This window comes from Parus major, chromosome 1A (genome assembly GCF_001522545.3).
Source record: "Parus major isolate Abel chromosome 1A, Parus_major1.1, whole genome shotgun sequence".
NCBI classification, from domain to species: Eukaryota; Metazoa; Chordata; class Aves; order Passeriformes; family Paridae; genus Parus; species Parus major.
In genome coordinates, this window is record NC_031773.1 from 30,809,590 (window position 1) to 30,826,353 (window position 16,764).

Genomic DNA, 16,764 nt, shown 5'->3' on the forward strand with positions numbered 1-16,764 from the left:
CTGAAAGGCCAAACAGATATCTTAAATGGGAACAGACACTGAAAGTCTCAACCAAAAGGGGAGCTAGAGTACATAGTTTAGATGCAGCTCTCCCAAATGCACAGTCACGAGGTCGAAGGCAGCACCTGTCCTAAGACTGCATGACTGCACGTCAAAGGCTTTGGTACAGGTTCTCTCAAACACAGTTTCACATGGTGAGGGGCAAGGCAACCTGTAACCAGGAAAATGGTCCTGTATAAAGATGCTCAGATGATGAGCTTTTTCAGCATGAAAATCCACTGGGTGACCCAGGGACTGAGCCACACCCTCTACCCCATCCATGACACAGCCTGTCAGACAGAGATGAGGAAGAACACTCGCTCCATAACTGAATGCTATGTGGCAAGATGGATCAGAGGCCACAGCTCGGCCTTATCAATATGTGATGCAGAAAATGCAGTGAGGGAGTAGAAGAAATCCAGTATGAGAGTATTACTGCAAATGTGAGAGACTAGTCAGGTCTGTGCTCCTGTCTCTAAAAGAGCTGGTGTGAGACTGCATGTTACTGACAGATTTATTTTAGAAATGTTTTATATCCTGCTTTTAAAAGTGAAAAATAAAGCAAAAGCAGTACACTGAGCAATTGCAGTTTGGTTCTTGTAAGTAAGATAAATATGCAGTACTGCAATACTGCCTCCTTGCATTTCAAGAAAGAAATTGCTTTATTGGATCAAGACAGTGGCCCGTCTAGTTCAGTACCTCATCTTCAAATACTGGACCTTAATATAGCAACAGAGGAGGCAAGAAATATTCCACAGAGAAAAAGGCCAGCATACAACCAAGACTAAAAATTTATCTATTTTAAAAGTCTTTGATATTTCTTGACTCGTTTATTAATAATTTGCTATTTATACAACCAGCTAGGTTTGTTGAGCTGCGATTGTTTATAATTTACTTGTGAAGTTTGCCAATGTAAAGCACCTTCTGCAGCTTCAGCTTCATTTTTTCACATAGGCATAGAAGATTACCAAACACAGGAGTCAAAAAAAGCTATGTGTGCTTTCACCTGAGAGCTACCCTGTACCATGGCTTTCCCCTTGGCATGGTTAAAGGGATGCTCACAGCTGAGACGGCTGTATACAACGCTGTCCTGGTGCCAAGAGACCTGTGTTCAAGTTTCCTATTACAAGATCAGCAAGATGTGAGGTGAGACAACTAGAAAATGCAAGCTATGAACATAGTAGATCAGGAGGTTTGATAAGCTTCAAAGATGAGGGGAAAAAAAAAACCCACATTTTCTAACTTTTTACACATGCAATTATATAAGCGATTCTTCCATGCCACAAAACATAGAGGAGCTTCTTTTACAAGTGTTTAGTTAAGGACTAAGGATCAAATCCGTACAAAGCATTTTCCAGGGCTACTTCAAGCAGCAGCTACAGCTGTAGTGCAATTCTACAAATCATTCTACTGATGTATTCAGACAGAAGAAAAAGCTAAGAAAGCTTTTTTCAGTGACTTCATCCCATTTTATCTATGTAGTGCCATGCCAGACCAGGTAGTTATGCTAACTACCATGACAAATAAAGCATAAGGTCTTTGCTTTCTCCTTTCTATCTCCAAAGTGTTTTTCAAAACTCACAACATGAAAGAAGCTATGGGAAGATGCCTTGAATTATTTATCTTAAAAAGGTGACTGTTCTGCACTAGCAGTATGAAGAGGTACATTAGGTGGCCATTACTATTTTGTTATCTCTTTTGATAAATAACTCACTACATATGGCATACAAGAGTGGCTGGCTTGGGTATATAAAGAAACAAAACATAAACCCCACTATCTCCCCAAGTTCTACCAGGAGCAAAAGGAGATAGCTCTGCAGCTGTCACCAGGAAAAATGAACAACATTACTGTTGATGTTTCCACATTCATTCTTATGTCTGGTGAATGCTATATGTGTGAACTTAGTCATGAGGAAAAGTGTTTCAAAGTTAATATTAACAGTTTATAAAACCAAATCACTGAGCCAAATTTCATGTTGAAATAGCCCTAAGAGTGAACATGTGTTTTTAAAAAAAATTCAAATGTGAAAATGTGTGCTTACATTAGACTCTATGAAGCTGACTGAGTATAGTATGTAATTGTTTTCTCATGCTTTAAAAAAAAAAAAAAAAAAAAAAAAAAGAAAGCAAAATCCTTCTAAATACACTCTTAAATTCAGTGATCTAAGGATAATGGAGCAAATACTCCAGCTGGTTTAAAATGTCAGAGCTACAACTACTCCAAGGGAGCAATGAAAGTCTACATCTGTTGGGGATATACCTCAATACAAAAACGATCATGAGCAGGGACAGGTCAGTATTCAGTTCTGCTGGCATAGGACCTTTCTGTTACACTCATCCTTACACAACTTTTGCCTGAATACCTTCAAAATTCAGCATTTCAAAAGGTAAATGAAAAATGTATTTTCTAATAAAAAGCTGTTGGTACCTGAATTACTTGGACATGCAATAGAAAAATGATGAAAGACATTTAAATGAGATGTTTAAATACAGACTGGAAATATGAAACTGAAGAGTAATTAATTAGATTGTAGGGTCTTCTGTTGCTTTAGCCTCTGTATTACCATGCAGTCTTTGTTTACTGCCATTTATCTTCTTTGTTTGATGACACTTGACTAATAAATACATTGATGAATTGCATCTGTAAATGCCATCCATACATCACAAAAATAGGATGTACTCAGTGCTTCTGGCACATTGATGCTAAAGGATTTTGTTTTATTTGAACTTTCAGTACTTAACAAAGGAAATATTACTGCTCTGCTGGATAAATTTCCTGATTTTTATTTTAATTTTCAGTGAGCAAACAGCTGCAGAATAATGTGACTTAATGAAGCATTTCTAATAAAATCCTGCAGAAGATAAAACAGAGGCATAGAACCGCTTGCTCACTGATAGTTGCATCGTTCAGAATAATTTTTCAAGATGGTGATCACATTTCTGTGTAGATGAGTATTAGGTATTGTGATTTTCTGTCTTCCAAGCCAGTGATTTCCTTTAGTGAGATAAGTAGTTAGCACTGTTGCATTACTTATTTATAGTAAGCAAAACACACAACATAATAAATGCAACATCTTTCTAGTACATTATTTAGGCTTTACACTGGTTGGTAAGTAGCAACACAGACAGCAATAAATTTTGGTGTGAAGATACTCAGATCTGAAAAACTTCATGGTAATATTTTGCTTACCAAAAACATACTGCCTATATTTGTAAAGATGCCCTTTATCAAGTCTGTCATCATCTGTGATGAAATTATGAAACTTCTTGGCTGCTACATTTTTCTCTGCCACAACAATTCAATGTAAAGTATTATTTGCTTTATTTAAATCTAGATAGGGCTCAATGAATCATCACTTTGCAAGCTGCCAGTAAAACAATCTCCAATATCCATCTGTACACACATCTATTTACTTTCATTCAGAACAAGTTTTTCATGTATTCCCCACCAGAATAATCAAGCGCTCTACAGGCATCCACACAAAAAGCTGAGATCCCTCAGATCATAAGAGAGGTAAAAAAGTTACTATGTGTCCAGTATGATTAAAGATATGGACAGCTTAGTCATCATTCCCTGATTAAAACAGCAAGACAGAATCAAGATTTTATCTATTTTAGATACACTACCATCAGTGTATCTAAAATTAATATCACATTTTTGAAGGACCTTTTATGTATCAAAAAATATGTAGAACCAATGAGCAGTAAATCTGATTTGTTTTATCAACTGAGCAAAGCTTTCCACTGAAATTATGGTACTTAGGTAGTTTACATTTGTAAGAATAACTACTGGAAATTGGGACTATGTGAAACAAAACCCACATAGTTTTCAATACTGTCTCAGCAGCATCAGCTCTCTGAAATAAAATATAGATAGTGAAATTTATATGAATTACGTTACTAGTGTTAATTATACACTCACAAAACAATTTAGTCATCAATATGAGATGACAGCACAATTACTGTCAAAAAGTATAATGAAACTTGTAACCTTTGCCACCTCTGATAAAAACACCTTAGTATGCTCTTTCCCAACTTCAGCTAAGCTATCCTCCTAGTACCACTGAACTACTGTTTCAAGTGTGTACCCAACACTACAGGAAAGAATCTTAATTTCTCAATTGGACTTAAATTAGCCCATAAAGTAGCTTTAAAGTGTTAAACATATAGTAGGCTGAATGCTAAAGTCTGAAATTAGTTGGTAAGACAGAGAAACCAGATAACAATTATCATTTAGTCAATAGTAATTTATATGTATCCACTGTGGTGCAAAGACCCTATGACCCCGAATCCTTTGTGGGGTTTTCAGAGATAGGAGTTGAGTATGTTTATTATTTAAATTGACAGTTCTGCAGGAGTCAAAGCACAGTTCTTTAAATACCGAGCCAGTGTCTACTAGGGGGAGGGAGGTAGAACTGAGGTACTTGAAAAAAAAATACTGATAAGCTCTAGGCAAAAGCTGGAAAGAGAGAACTGTAACTACACATATAATTTAAAATGCTTTAAGCAATGATTTTAGCTCCCGAAGGAATGAAACATACAGAAGAGCCATGTGTGGCAACTCCTAACAGGGCAAAGCTCTTGCTCTTTATTTTTTGCATTGATAACCTGGTGTCCAATCCTACAGCTCCACAGGAATAAAGCAGGTTATTTTAAAACTTTCTCTTGCTAAACTATAAATGGGATGGAATAAGGGAAAAGCCCTCTCTCTGTGGCATACAGAACCTGCAACATAAATTTAGTAGCTAAATAAACTCACTGAGATGCAAAGTAAGCAACGTGGATAGAAAAGGTATGTTTTATACTATATACCCACAACTTGGAGAGCATTACACATAAAATGAAACGGAGCCATGATTCTTCCCTTTATGGCTTTTTTTGTTTGTTTGTTTATAGAGGACGCATAAAGCGACTGCCCGCTCCTCCAGCCGCTCTCTTGAAGGCGGCCGATAAAGCGTCTGGGCAGAGGAACCCCCAAGTGCCCGAAGGTCCTGTGAGTTAGCAGTCAACCTTTTCATAAAAAGTTGAAAACCGTGTGGGTTCCCCTGCTCCCCCCGCATCCCTCTCGTCTCTGTTGATCTATTCTTTTAAGTAAAATTAAAGAAAATTATAAGGGAAAACAAAAGTCTTGAGGGTCGCCCGGCGACAGGCTGTAGCCCGCTGCTCCAGGTGCCCAGCAGAAGGACGGCAAAGCAGCTCTTCTTCACATCCGGCTTCGTCCAACTTTAGGACAACGGGAGGGCGCAGCCGGCGGCAGCCGCTCCTCGCACCGCGCACCTGGCCCCGCCGCGCCCGCCGCCCGCGGGGTCTCCGCCAGCCGCCAAAGGTACCTCCCGGCGGCCCCGCCAGCGCCCGGACAGACACACAGACAGACACGCGACCCTGGAGCGCTCTGCTCACCTACCTGCAGTCCCGATTCTTGCTAGAAACGCCTAGCAATCGGCCGCCTCCCGTCCGGGGGCAGCTCCAGCCTTACCGCCCGGGCATCGCCGGCACACGCCCCGCGCCCCGCCAGCGCTCGGGGGCATGGAGCGGCGCCGTGCCGCGCTCCGCTCGGCTCCCCTCGGCTCGGCCGGGCTGGGGCAGCAGCCGTCCGCGGGGCCTGGCTCTCTCCCCCCGCCTCTCTGGGAATACACCAGGAATCCGGCTAAGAGATGCTAGAGGAAGGGTGAAGTAACTGGGAATGGAGGGAAGACTTGAAGTGTTTCTTGTGCACGATTTCAGAGTATTAAAAAAAAAATAAAAAAATAAAAAAATACAGAGGACGATGTATGGTTGAGCTATCGGAAAAGCGGAGATGGGAAAGTCCTGCAGGCTAGTACGGCTCCGGCCGCTACGCCAGCTGCGCGTGGTCCCGATTCAGCACCGCCGGCAGAGGAAAGAGGAGAAGCCGGCGCGTCCTGCAGCAGTCCCTCCGTTAGAGCATCTCTGATTGGTGTGCCTTCCACACACAGCACGACTTCCCCCTCCTGCTGCCTCCTTCTCTCTCTTGGGAAAAGTAATTGGAGAGCGAGAGCTTCACCTTCAGCAGCTTCAGCAGCAGCAGCCGCCCTCGCCCAGCCTGCGCGCACCGCACCGCGGAAGGGCGCGGAGACGCCCCGGGCGCCCGGACAGACAGAGGCAGTTCCAAGCGCGCCCTCCGCGGCGGGGGGGAGGGAGGAGGTGGAGGAAGGTGGGGAGAGGAAGAGACGCCCTTCTCCTCCCCCGTATTTACCCGGCCACTCGCGGCTCTCCTCCCCAGCCCTTATGAGGGAGCAGGTCCCAGCGGCCGCCGTTCTGTCTGAGCGAGGAGGGGGCTCAGCCGGCAGCGCCCACCGCCGCCGCCCGCGCACACCGGGGCTTGGGCCGCCTCCCTCCGCAGCGCAGCTCTCCCGTCTCTCCGCTCCGAGCGGCGGGGCGGGGGTGCGAAGTTTACGCAAAGGCGCATGTGGCCGGGGAGATGCCCGCGGACCCCCGGCGGCCCCGCCGCAGCTCCCCGGGACCCCTCTGCCCCTGCAGCGGGACGCTGGGCGGGCGGGCAGGGAGCCACCGAGCCGGGCAGGGCAGGGCAGGGCAGCTGCCCCGGGGAAGGGGGGCCGCGGCTGCCGGAGCAGGGGCAGGAGGGACGCGGCGGCGCCGGCGGCAGCCAAAAACTGGACTGTGTCTCCCTCCAGAGGGAGAAGGGAGTCACGCACCGCAGCTCCGGCGGCGGGAGAGCCGAGGGCTCGGCCGGGCCTCTCTTCGCTGGGCGGTGGGGTGGCGAGCTTGGTCCGTGCAGCTGCGCTCGAGAGGTAGTGAGGAAAGGTAGTACGGGTCGGGTCCTGAAGGCCTCTTGTTTCTCTCAAGACATCGTAAAGACGGGTGAAGGGTCGCGGTCGTCTGCCACGACTATTGATTAATAAAGGGATGTGTTGCTGAGTGAGAAGAATTAAAAGCAGAGTTTTGTAATTTATTTTGCTGTGTTCTGTGCCGTTCAAAAGGCGATGCAGAGAAGTGGAGAGAGGTAAAAAAGAGGAGAAAGAAACCTTGTTGCAGTGATATGATATCAGAGTTAAGTTCTCAGTTTTGTCCTGTAATTCTGGCCCACTCCTAGAGTAGATGGGGATGAATGCATGTTGGGTTTTATTTTCAATTCTACAAGCTAGTATAATCACCAGTTTTCAGAAAATAACCTTTTGCTCAGTCCTTAACTGTTACATCTTACATGATGGTCATAACCAGCTCTGTCAGAAACAGAAGAGGGAAGTGAAACAATAATTTTCATGTTGTTGTTGCTAGAGTTCTTCCATGCAAGCAAGCATCTGTAGAATGTTTGAACTCTTCTTTTTCTTTTTTTTTTTTTTTCCCAAAGCAGACCAAAAGATCCATGCAGTCAAAAAATAAAGAAGCAAAACAAAGGCTTAATGTTGACTGCTCTGCATGGAGTGATGCAGCTGTAGGATGAAATACAAAGAGGCTGGTATTGAAAGGGCAAGCTAAAAGTAGCCAGGTATGTGACTGTCACAAGCGCTGTTGCAGAAACCACTGCAGTATGCATACATGCCTGATGCTGACTGCAGCCAAATTAAAAGGCTGCTAGTTGTAAAGACAAATATGATCTTGTCTCATTCATTGGAAGCTGATACAATAACTTCAGAATTTCCCTATTTGGTAACCACGTTTCTAGATTTGCAGACAGCTAAAAAAATAATTTAGCAGGAACTGGAAAAAGCCAAGATTGTGCTGCTGTCAGCACCACAATTTCAGGAAAAGAGATGTATCCAGTCTAAAGTCAATCCATGGGAGTCGAATGCTCCTGCCCCACCAATTTCAAAAAACCAGGGGTTCTGAATACATAGTGGAAAGGGTAATCTTTCCAGCTCCCTGCCTCAGCGTAGGACCACAGGTAATGCTACTCCATTAAATGCAGTGAAAGCAAACTGTGAAAGCAGTCAAAAATACAAATAGAGCAACTAAAATGCAACTACAGCAGCTGTTGCACTTTAGATGTAGCAAACACCTTGTTACTATAGGGGCACATGTCTATTTTACCTGCATGTACCATTGCACTCAAGTTGACTACATGTTCTAAGACCAGAGGACACTTGCTAATTTCACATTGGTGATCTGCTGTTGCAGAAATCTGGTAAACACATCTGAAGACACAGAACTCTTATCACCATGTAGGAACAATAAAGTCCTATGCAAACAACCAAAGAAAAAGTAGCAGACAAAGCAGTAAGTAAGCTGACCTGTTTTGAAACCAAATAATTTTGTCTGTGAAAATATTGAAAAATGTAGTCTTTGTTTATGTCATGATGCTGCTGTGCATGAGCAGTTCCAAGTCTCTTTGTACAACATCTGAAAATCTGAACAAATCTGCAGTACTCACACACAGCTTGTGTGACACCATGCATATGAAACATGTCCTGAAAGACATGCTTTCAGAAAGCTTCTCTGCTTGCTTTCACAGTATGGTCAACACCCCTGGGAAGAACTGAAACGATCTGTTGCACCTATAGAGTGCAGCTGGTTTTACAGATGCTTACTTGGTACATCTGACTTATCTCCAAAGGTGCCTTTGTACATGTAAGACATGATAAATTTACCATTTTCTGGAAACACCAGATTGGCAGTCTTTGTCTTACACAGCCTGTATTTATATCTTTCTGACTGGAAAATCCCCAGCTTAATACTGTGGCCTTAGAACACAATGCAGTTATGAACCACAATTATTACATGAATGTTCTCTCTTTATTCCTTCAGCTGGTTTCATTTTTGAGTTAGTGTCACTATTTCTTACTTTTCATCAATTTGTTGGTCTCTTCCAATTGCTAAAAGACAAGCATAAAACATGAAAATGGGCATTGGAATTTGCAACAGGTGTAGTATTTGGAACAACTTCAGCATTTCCATTTCAAGGTGAATAGCACAGCATAAAAATCAGGAAAGTAAAAACTTGTTTCTGACTAGTTATGTGTGGATCTGTTGTTGTATGTGTACTCCTGTTCAACTTGTTCACCAGCATCTCCTGGCATTTTTCCACAAGAATGTTCGGTAGCCTATCTTGTACTGTTGTATGGGGTTATTTCTGTCCCAGGTGCTGGACTTGCATTTGTCTTTGAATGTCACGAGATTTTTGTGAGCTCAATTCTCCTGCCTGTTTCCAGCCTTCTGTGCAGCAGCCTCACCCTCCAGTGTATTGACAGTTCCTGGCATTTTGGTGTCACCCGTTGGGAGAGTTTGCCACTATCATCCAGGTTGTTGGTGAGGGCTGTCAGCAGTTCAGCTCCAGCACTGAACATGGGGAAATGCCACTAGTGACCAGCCACTGCTCTTCAAGCCGTGCAGTTCAATCAATCCACACCCATTTTTTAAACTACCCATCCAGCCTAGGTCTGCTTAGTTATAAGGATGTTGTGGTACACCATGTCAAAAACCTAACTAGACAAGACAAACACCCACTGCTCCTCCCCAGACAGATAGCCATTTCATTGCAGAAGGCAATTATGTTGGTCAGGCAGAATTTGCCTCTACCAAATCCATATTGGCTATTCCAAATAACCTCCTTGCCCTTCAGGGTGTGGAAATTATTTCCAGGAGAATTTTCTTGATAATCTTCCTCCAAAATGACATGTAGTTCCCCACATACTCCTTCTTGACTTATTGAAATTGGACATATTTACTATTTTCCATTTAGGACCGCTCTCTGTCACCATGATCATTTGCAGATGTTAGCAAGTGGGGTCATAATGACATCAGCACACTCCCTCAGGGTGTCTGGACACATTTGGTCCCACAGCAAGTCCACTTTGCTTAGATGGTCCCTATTGACTGTCTCCTATCAGGGGTGATACTTTCCTCCCCCAAATTCACAAAGAAACCCTCAGATGAGTGCTGTTTGACTTCCATGACTTACCCCATGGAATATCATATGATCAGGTCTTACGCTATTTCATCAGAAAGAGTAAAATCCCCCAGACTGTGAGAACTGTATTTTGAAATATAAAGATGGTTCTTCCTTATACTTTGTAAAGCACCTAAGCTCCCTAAAGGGGAAAGATTTAAAAACCTGCATGCCTCATTTCTCATTTGGTACCTCCTGACAAGTCACTACTGAGCTTTTTTGATATTTTATGTATCATCATAAGGCACCTTATTTTCTCTATGCATTTGAGATCCTATGTTGCCAGGCATAGCTTCTGAATCTTGCTTTGGGTGAAGCACGTACAAAAATAATAGGTGTTGCAGTATTTTATGCCATTTTACATTTCTTTTTGAATCTAGACTGTAATCCCTGTGAAAAGCAGAAAAAAAAGCCAAACACCAGAAGAATTCAGATCAAAAGTAGAACAATATTTGGCCTCTTCACCTTCTGCATTTAGTCTCAAATTTTCTTTTTAACCAATTATTGACTCGGCTATATTACATATTTCATAAGTAACAGGTCTGAGCTTTTTTACACCAAAAGGAAGAGTCCATGGGCCAAATTCTTGGGGGTGCCTATGGGGCATTATTGCATAGCAAAACTGTAAATGACAAGAATATTAAGTGTAGTACCATCTTCTTATTTGAGATAGAGTAAGTATTATTCACATGTTTGGGAAAAGCCTCAAACTATTCCAGAGGGCAATATCAGCCATTTTCCCTTCTTTTTTCTATTAAAAAAAAAACAAACAAACAAACAAGTTTTCTTGTAAAACATCCCTCTACCTGTATCTGTGGGACTTCAAACAGGAAATAGAAACAATCACTAAATCAGGCATCCAGAGAAAGAAAAACAAACAAGCAAATGAATAAAATCACGACGAAAATTGTTCACATACATCTGGCCTTAATTTGGGTTACTATATTACAGAGGTCATTAGTGCATGCATTTTTCTTAATCTGTTACTATATGATATTTCCTAATTTTCTGTGTATCCAAAAGCACCAACTCTTGCAATTATGCTACAAAGAACTCCAAAATTAATCAATGTTTTATCCTCGGTTATAAGTATGTTTTGTTGTAATTTTACATTAAAGATTACATTATGGACAAAATAGGAAACAAAGCAGACCTTCTTACCTAATGAAAATTTTAATTCCATTTTAAAATAAATGTAATTATTTTCAAAAATATGTATTGAATTATTTTCATGAGTTATGTTTACATAATTAAATTATATTAAAGGAGACCTTGTAAAAACAGACAGGCAGACCAATAGTAGTAAGCAGGTAAGTAAGATCAATGTGATTTAACAAAACAAAACATACTTATTTTTGTCTGAAACCTCTTTACCGACGGCAACCTGTGTTGGCAGACTTGTGAACTCATCTACAAAAAGGATTAGACTTCACTGTAGTCATTCATGGTGCCATTTATTATCTCATGATACAGCATTTTCTAATCTGTGCAGTGTTGTTTTAAAAACAAGCATCACACTTTCTGGTAAAAAACGTGTCAAAACTTACTAGCCCAGTACTACTAAATTCCTTCCCACCTGGAGATTAACTAAGGCATTGTCAGATACATTGTTTGCTGAAAAATAAAAGGTCACCCGGGTTATTTTTCCCCTATTTAAAACTTATAAAGCAATTCTTAAACAGTATTATCCAAATTTCAGAAAATAAGTTTAGTGAAAGGTAAAATTCATTAAATAATTAGATAGGAATAAGTTGTTCTGTTCCTCAGTAATTCTTTCTGATTCTAAATCTTTCTTCCTCTAAGTTTTAACCATCTATGTTTTAATAAATGAAGGGGGAAAAAAATGCACTCAGTCTTGTGCTCACTAAAAAACATTACAAGATGGCCTAAAGGTTGTTGAAGACTTTGCATTTTATGGTGTTTTAATAGTAAGGCAAAAAGATATATTTTTATATCATCTGTCTGCATATTGATTATGGGCAAAGTAGAGCTTTTCAAGAGTCAAGAGCAGAAGTAGTATTATTTAGAATATTACCATATTTATTCCAAAACAGCCTTAATCTGGGGGGAAGTGGGCAGTGGAAAACAAGATGGGACCAAAACATGAATAGAATGTATTTTTAAAATGTTCTGAATTGCAGATTTCAAGGTATTTTCAAATGCATGACCAAAAGGAAAAACTTCTTATTTTTTTGAGAGAATTAAAGAGCATTTCAGCTTGGCTGAAGACAATCAGCTATCAATTCAGCATGAAAAAATGCCTCTGATTAACACAGAATCCAAAAAACCCAGTCCATATGTATAAAAGATTACATTATCTATTTAGAGTTGCTATACCTTTCTATGAGATTACAAATGTGGGGCTAATGGATTACACAGTTAATAGTCTGAATATAAGTAATTTCTCTTGTGTAAATATGGCAGAAAATTATATATACCTAGAGAGAATTACAGCCCCTTAGATCTTAGGATGTGCAGGGCTAGGAAATCAGATTGACTGAGCTTTGCCTTCTATCTCAAGCCTTTCCTCCATCATCACACATGGCAGGAAAAGCTAAAGGATGTGTGCCTTTGAATTTTTCTGCTTTTATGGCTCTCATTGACAGATTCCTTTGAAGATAGCAGTAGACAGCCTTTTCAGAGCTTGGGCTGCATGAATGCAGAGCACTATAATGCTGTGGTGGTGCTCAGAAGTCTTCATGTGTGCCTCTTTCCAGTGTTAGAATTAAGTCCACCCTCACCTGACCAAAGTAAAATTATACCCACGCTAAACAATCACTTGTGGATGGACATAAATGACACCACCTGACTCCTGCATATGCATGCCCTGCCTGGCATTCATCATCCTGCCAAAGCACTTACCCTGGGGGACTGAGTGCCTCGCTTCTGGCCAAGCTGCACAACTCCACCACCTGCCAGATCGTCTCACATAGCAAGTCAGTTCAAATTTCCATTTCTTTCTCACCCACAGGGCATGGTAAGCATAGCATAAGCATCTTGGATTGATCTTGGATGTGTGTAATTCTCATTTGCCAAAATACAGCCCAAATATAATATAAGGATTATAAGTAGTGAGGGAGTTCTAGAACCTTGGGCATATATCTTCTATGGTCATGAGAATAATTTTGACATTTTCGTTCTGACCAATGATTAGTCATGTATAGTTTTTTTCTAAAAATATATTTTCAAACCAGTTGTTTTTGTGGTCCTGAAATACCGTATTCATAATGGGCAAAACTGGAATTTTTACTTGTGGTTGGGGGACACAGTAGCTGCAGTGTCAGGCAGGTGTGCTGGCATTTGGCAACTGGAAGCAAGTTCAGTTCTTAGAGATTGGTGTGGAAACGTTTGCTTTTTCAAGCAGTCCAGTTCTCTGCTCTATACAGAAGGCATAGCCCAAGATGCAGAGAGATGCTGCTGCTAGTGTGATAAACCCACTATATAAATCTTCTTTGTTTTCCTTCCACTTTAAGCTTCATGGCATATCTGTTGTTCCTGACAGCCACCAAAGTTACTCCCTTATCCACAACTGCCCTGGTTTTCACTGCTGTCAAGCACCTACAAATGTCAAAGAAGTCCATAGAGTTCTGGGGGAGGGATTTCCGAAAAGTTCAGAGCAGGCATTGCAATGGAGAGGTTTTGCCAGCAGATGTCAGAAGGCAGAACGCTGATACAGCCTCACCAAATCCTCAAAATATCATTTCGGTCCTTTTATGCTTTCCCTGCCTGCCTTCTCCACTCCTTCTCTCCTGGTACACATAACAATACAGAAAGAAAATCATTAAGGGAACAGCGGCTGGAGGTTTTTTGTTTTCATTGGAGCCTTACACAGATACAGAAGATCCAATACCCTGTTAAGCTTCATGTCACATATGCAAGAAAAAAACGTTGTCTAAAATTTGAAGTTGCTAAACAAGCTGAATGATAACAAGTTCTGTGAGCTCTGAAACTAATGAAGTCTCGTTCTTTTATGGATTTTATCTCATGGTTTATTGAAGCATTTCCTATGCTGTGAAACTTCAGATCTTTGCTTTTTTTTTTTAATGGTGATCCCAAGGGACAGATTTTCAGAGAGATGCTGAAACATCTTTCTGTGGCTTTTTTTTTTCTTTTCTTTCCAGACATCCTTCCTTAATGGAATTGAATAAATTTAAGACTACTACCTATCTCTCAAATTTCGTAGAAATCACAGGGGGCTCCAAAATGCACAAGGCTTTCATCTATAGGAAACCTAGCAAAAGAAAATGCAAGGACAGCTTAATCTATTACAGACTCAGATTAATGAGGCCATTTATTTCATAGTATAACTCAGCTAGAATTACTTAAACACCTTAAATTTCACTGGCAATTTAAATGTTCCATTAAGTATTCTGATGATTTCTCATTTTCCTACCAGATTATGAATTTATGGAATATACATAAATGTGTCTGACTGACCATCAATCTTTGCTTTAAAACCCTGTTCCTGTGACTGCATGTTAGTAGGTTACCTCTTCTTCTTTGTTTCTCCCTTCTTTCCAGAGCAGAGAGTAGGAAGCATGAAATGCCATCCTGTACATCATTTCCACATCCCCCCAGCACATCCAAGCAGGCATTGATAACACTGAGAGAGAGCAGATTTGCCTTCTACTGATGTCCTGTGACTTCCAGCTGAAGTTACTCTGAATTTCTACAATTATCTCAGCAAGCATAAGATTAAACGCTTGGTGCTTTCCTCTTCATGTAAGCTTGTGCTTATTCCAGCTTTTTTGATTATATGTGTTTTTACTATGCCAAATTAATGAGCTTTGTTTTATTAATCTATCATAATTTAAAGCTTTGATTAGTCTAGCTCTTAATATGTTCATAAAATATATTTATTTATTAACTATTGTTTAAATTAACACCCTTAAATTAATACCTTCATCTGGTGAAGCTGGTTTTTATTGCGTTATAATGGTTACCTATCCTTCCTGACCCAAGATTATATTACATCATAAACATATAGCAACAGATTTAAAAAATTAAATAGAACTTTTATGAAGCATGAATAATAGTCATGTGGACTCATCTATGTTCATCCATAATAATGATCGCTTTTGATCTATTTTTACAGAAATGGGTCAGTTCTGTGAAAATTTAGGGTGTAGCTAAACACACTCTGACAAGACAGAAATGTTAAATATTTTACACTTTCACGTTCAAAATATCGTCCTCAGCAGATGAATTAAGAGCCATTTCAGTGTCTGGTAACACAACCGTACAATTTGTAATGCAGTTCTGGCTGTCATAGCAAGCAAAATTTCTTAATGGTACACCTGGAAATTGCACATATATGTAAGAGCAAGCCAATTTACTTTTAGTGTAAATAAGTTTGAGAATGATGATGACAATTGCTCGAAACCAAAGTCCATACACCTTATTAATTTTCTGGTGTTAGTTTTGGGTGTGTTGGTTGTGCATTTTAGTGACTTTTTAAAAATAATGTAATATCAACACAGTACAAGTCAATACAAAACTTCACCCCTCTCCACGTTGTCACAGCTAATGCTTACTCAGCTCACCTCCACTCTGACATCCCTGTCCCAGTGCAAGTTCTGTCTGTGATGGTGAGCTTGTTCTTCATTTTTACTCCTCTCCTGTATTATCAAGGGTAACACATACTCTAATTACACCTTTTTAGGCCAGTGAGTCCTTTTATGGAGACATCTGAATCAACAGAACCACAGACAGAAAATATGAAATTTTAATGTCATAGTTTTATCATGAGACAGTATTTTTAAAGTACTTACACTAGTCTTCAAAAGCACATCCTGGTTATCCTAAAGAAAAGTCAAACCAGCTTACTTGAATTGTCTCAAGAGTCTAAAAGCAGTTTTCCCTCTTGGCCTCAAAGAGGCCCTCAAAGAGACAAACAGGTGGACAAGAAAAGATGGAAAGAGACTTTCCAGCACAAACTGAAGAGTCTTGGATTGTCACAGATCAGGAGGGAAGAAGAAATGGTCAAGAAAAATGGTTTTGCTCCTAGGAGCATAAGTTAAACTATCCCATCCAGTCCAAAGAAAGCACTCAAGTACAGTGGCTTTCTAGTGTATGGAAATCCAGATCTTCAGATGTTTTCTTGAATGAAAGCAACAGTGAGTTATACCAAGCAAATTACTGTAAATCTGTAGGCTGTTGGATCCACCTAAATCTACCTGAAGTATGTGTGTATGTCCTGGGCATATCATGGAGGATCATATTCCAGTATTCCTGCTTGAATCAAAAAAAAGGTGCAAATGGCTGGGGAGATGGAAATTCATCATTTCCTCAGAAAAAAAAAAAAATAATGCCATACAGGATCCTACCAAAATGACCAGGATGCAGAAGTGTGGATGACACATTTACTTGAAAGAAACCACAGCCCCATCCTCAGTTTAATTGCTTCTAGCCTCAAGCACCTTTTCACACCAGATATTTTCCTATATATTCACACAGATCACCCCAAAATAGAAACGGGTGAGGAGAGTTTCAGTGCACCTACAAGATTAATGCACTGAAAATGACATCTCAAGAGGTAAAAATGTATCCAGCAAGACTTCACCATAGTGGTCTGTTTCGTATCACAGTGGTGGGTCCTGTGATCAGTGAGGACAGCACACCTTCCTTGTGCACAGCCAACCCCTTCAGCCAAAGTACTCTCTTGCATTGTGATACAGTCAAGGGATGTTCTCTAAAATGTAGAAAACTGGGTCACTTAATATGCAAATATTAATTGTAAAATAAAAAAAAAAAAACGTAAGTATGAGCACAAAAGTTGTAGGACAGTGATAAGAGGGTGTTCTGACCCTGCAAAAAAGCAGGTCCCACTCCTGGTGCAAAGGCCTGGCCTCTCCAGAAAC

General features: G+C 40.7%; 1 protein-coding gene across 1 annotated transcript in view; it reads right to left on the reverse strand.

Annotated features, from left to right (window-relative positions):
* Positions 1 to 6,316, reverse strand: part of TAFA2 (TAFA chemokine like family member 2) — a 204,341-nt gene extending 198,025 nt beyond the window's left edge. Inside the window, exon 1 of the mRNA XM_033514502.1 lies at positions 5,444 to 6,316. The gene's annotated coding sequence lies outside the window, so the exon portion shown is untranslated. The remainder of the gene's footprint in view (positions 1 to 5,443) is intronic.
* Between the last annotated feature and the right edge of the window lie 10,448 nt (positions 6,317 to 16,764).